Raw genomic sequence first — 4,353 nt, 5'->3', positions numbered from 1 at the left:
GCCAACAGAAGACAGCGAGTGGCAGTAGAATTAAAATATTCTGCCTAGAAGTCAGTGGTGATTGATGTTCCACAGGGCTTTCTCCTTGGGCCGCAACTGTTTGCAATTTTTATTTATGACTTGGATGAGGGGATTGAAGGATTGGTCAGGAAGTTTGCAGATGACACAAAGGTTGGAGGTGTCGTTGACAGTATAATGGGCTGTTGTAGGCTGCAGCGGGACATTGACAGGATGCAGAGATGGGCTGAGAGGTGGCAGATGGAGTTCAACCTGGACAAATGCGAGGCGATGCATTTTGGAAGGTCGAATTTGAAAACTGAGTACAGGATTAAGGATAGGATTCTTGGCCGTGTGTAGGAACAGAGGGATGTTGGTGTGCAGGTATATAGTCCCCTTAACATGGCCACCGAAGTGGACAGAGTTGTTTAGAAAGCATATAGTGTTTTGGCTTTCTTTAACAGGGGGATTGAGTTTAAGAGTCCTGAGATCTTGTTGCAGCTCTATAAACTTTGGTTTGACTGCACTTGGAATACTGCATCCACTTCTGGTCGCCCTATAATAGGAAAGATTTTGGTGCTTTGGAGAGGGTTCAGAGGAGGTTTACCAGGATGCTGCCTGGACTGGAGGGCTTATCTTATGAAGAGAGGTTGACTGAGCTCGACTTTTTTCATTGGAGAAAAGGAGGAGGAGATGGGACCTGACTGATTATACAAGATAATAAGAGGCAAAGATAGAGTCGATAACCAGAGACTATTTCCCAGGGCAGAGATGGCTAACACGAGGGGTCATAGTTTTAAGCTGGTAGGAGGAAACTATAGAGGGGATGTCAGAGGCGGGTCTTTACACAGAGAGTTGTGAGAGCATGGAATGCGTTGCCAGCAACAGTTGTGGAAGCAAGGTCATTGGGGACATTTAAGAGACTGCTGGACATGCATATGGTCACAGAAATTTGAGGGTCCATACATGAGGATCAATGGTCGGCACAACTTCGTGGCCTGAAGGGCCTGTTCTGTGCTGTACTGTTCTATGTTCTTTGTTCTAGATGATGGTAGCCTTTCTGCGGCAACGAGCCGTGTAAATAGAGTCAATGGTTGGGAGATTGGCTGTGAACCTAACCTTTTGTAATTTCCTATGGTCCTGGGCAGAGCGTTGCTGTATGAAGCCGTGACACACCCAGACAGTATGCTCTCAGTGGTGTATCTGTCGAAGTAGTACATGCTGAATTTACTGAGCCTCCTGAGGATGAAGAGGCGTTATTGAACCTTCTTGACTGTCACACCTATGCAAGAAGACCAGGGTAGGTTGTCAGTTATCGTCACTCCAAGGGAGTTGATGCTCTGCACTGCCTCAACCATTGATGTAGATGACGGTGTGTTCCTCTCCTTTCTTTCTGAACTCAATGATCAGTTCCTTACTATTGCCGAATTTGAGAGAGAGGCTATTATCATTACACCATGCCACTAAGCCCTCAATCTCCTTTCTGTATTCTGACTCATCGTTGTTTGATATCCCTCCTGATTTGGTAATGTTATGAGCGAACTTGTAGCTGGCGTTGTTTGGAATTTGACAACACAGCCGCGTGTTTACAGGGCGTACAGTAGGGGGTGAAGACAGAGATATGGGAGTAGAGGGAGTAGGATATGGGGCTGAGGACACAGCCATGGGTGTGCAGGGAGTACAGTTGGGCGCTGAGGACACAGCCAGGTGTGTACAAGGAGTACAGTAGGGGGCTGAGGGCACAGCTGTGGAGATACAGGGAGTACAGTAGGGGGCTGAGAACATTGCTGTGGGTGCACGGAGAGTACAACAGGGGGCTGAGAACTCATCCTCCAGGAGTTCCAGTGTTGAGTTCTATTGTGGAGAATGTGCAGATACCTATCTTCACAGATTGTTGTCTGTGTGTCCAAAACCAGGTTATCCAGTTGCAGAGGGTGGAGCCGTGATCAAGGTCACAGAGTATTGAGATGAGTCTGGAGGGGATAACGATATTGAAGGTGGAGTTGTGGTCAATGACCAGGAGGCTGGTGTAGGCGTTCTTGTGGTCCAGGTGTTCCATGGATGAGGGCAGGACAAGTATATGGCATCTGTTGTGGACCCGTTACAACAGTCGGCACATTATAGGACAGCAGGTCAGGCTTGGAGACTGAAGGTGTTGTGGGCCATAACCAGCGTCTCAAAGCACTTTATGTTGATTGAAGTCAGAGCCACTGTGGGGAAGTCATTAAGGAACGTTGCATGTGATTTCTCAATTACAAGGATGATGGTGGTCTTCTTGAAGTGGGTTGGGATTTCGGCTTCAGGAGGGAGAAGTTGAAGTTGTTTTTAAATACCTCTGTCAGTTGGTCCTCACATGATCTGAGTGCTCAGCCAGCAATACTCTGCAGGCCTGTCATTTTCTTTGATTTGACCTGCAGGAAGACTGATCATGTCTGCTGTGGTGACATTAGGCACAGGTACATCTGATGCTGTCAGAGCAGGTTTCACACTGACAGTCACACATCATTCATCATAGACGTTCCCTCCCCCAGCTCTCTCCATCATCATCAACACACAGTGACATTGGTTGTTGTGAGCAACACACAGTTAGTGTTGAGACAGAGTGATATCATTAGATTGGGATTGTTGCAGCATCAAGTCTTGTGTCACCATAACCGGGTAAATTCATAACAATTCGGGGGCAGGGTGTGCTCCTACTGGGCGTCAGTGGTGTAGGGAGTGAAGATGTTACAGGTATAATTCCAGTCAAGCCACTGCTTTAACCTGAATGTAGTCAACCACCTTGAGTGCTGTGTCTTTTCAATGGTGGGCAGTTCTTAGGGAGTCAGGAAGTTCCATTTACATGAATCACCTGAACAAAGGACCTGAGGGCAGTTTTGCTCAGTTTGGAGATGATACAGTGATCCTTGGATTGGCAGGGGATATTCATAAAGTGGGGAGGCTGCATTAAAGCTTGGAAAGTTTAGGGCTGTGGGCAATCACGTGGCTGATGGAACACAATATAGGATCGTGTGAGATTATGCACTTTGATAGGCGGAATAGAGGCAGACACTGTTCTAATAGGATCCATTGAATCTGAAGCACAAAAGGATTTTGAAGCACTCATCCTCTCTTTTTGGATAATGTGCAGGTTCAGTTGACAGGTAGGAAACCAAATGCAATGTTAGTATTCATTTCAAGGGATCTAGAAAACAAGAGAGGAGACATACGGCTGAGAATGTAATGGGCTATGTTCAGACAGCATTTGGAAGTTGTTTTGGGCGCTATCTCTGGAGGAAGATCTGCTGGTGTTGGACGTGATCCATCCTGGAGAAGGTGATTTGTCATATACATGGCAGTGTGTGTACTCGATGGAATTTAGAAGAATGGGAGGTGAGATATCCGATAGAAACTGATTGATCACTGCAAAGATTGATACAGTCAGTGTGGAGAAGATAGTTCCACTAGCCATACAGACAATGACAAAATGGCAGTTTCCGAGTGAAAGAATAGGCGGAATGGCCTAAATCTATTACTATATCTCATGCTCTTTAGGTAGTAGGGTCTATTATTCAGTGCAGAATTGTAAGTCTGTGACCTGCTTTTGTAAGCCTTGTATTTGTATGGTGATTTTACTTCACGTTCTGTTCAATGGTAACCCCTGTGATATGGATGGTTGGAGTATTCAGTTTCAGCCAGTAGTCCATTAAACGTTGAATATAAACAGTAATCTGTGAGTCTCATCTGGCGGGAGTACATTGTCTCTCCGATGATTGTCATTTTCAGTTTGGTATTTTCGAAGGATTGATCCTGTTACGCCAGTATTGATGAATTAAACAAAACAGATGCAATTTATCACAGCACACAGCAACAATAAGTCATCGAACACTGAACACCCTTCTAATAACAAAAAGTCTACAATGTTCTGTATAAGAAACACTGCTTTCCTTTTCATGTTCAAATCAGATAACCTATCCCATTGAGATGCTCAACTTGGAACTATTTTTTAAAAATCTTTTTTTGGATGCGGGCATTGCTGGATGGGCCCACCATTTCTTGTCCGTCCCTCGTTGCCCCCTTGAGAAAGTGACGCTGAGCTGCCTTCGTGAACCGCTGCAGTCAACCTGCTGTGTGTTGGCCCGCAATGCTATTAAGGAGATTATTCCAGCGTTTTTACATAGCAACAGTGAAGGAACGGCGATATATTTCCACATCAGGATGTTGACTGGTTTGTAGGGAATTTGTAAGTGGCGGTATTCGCATCAGTCTGTAGCCCTTGTCATTCCAGACGAAAGTGTTCGTGGGATTGGAAGATGCTGTCTGAGGATCTTTGGGGAATTTCTGCATTGTGTCTAGTAGATAGTACACACTTCAACT

This window comes from Chiloscyllium punctatum, chromosome 23 (genome assembly GCF_047496795.1).
Source record: "Chiloscyllium punctatum isolate Juve2018m chromosome 23, sChiPun1.3, whole genome shotgun sequence".
In the NCBI taxonomy this organism is placed as follows: domain Eukaryota; kingdom Metazoa; phylum Chordata; class Chondrichthyes; order Orectolobiformes; family Hemiscylliidae; genus Chiloscyllium; species Chiloscyllium punctatum.
The sequence above is the reverse complement of the archived record's forward strand: the minus strand, read 5'-3'. Positions refer to the sequence as shown.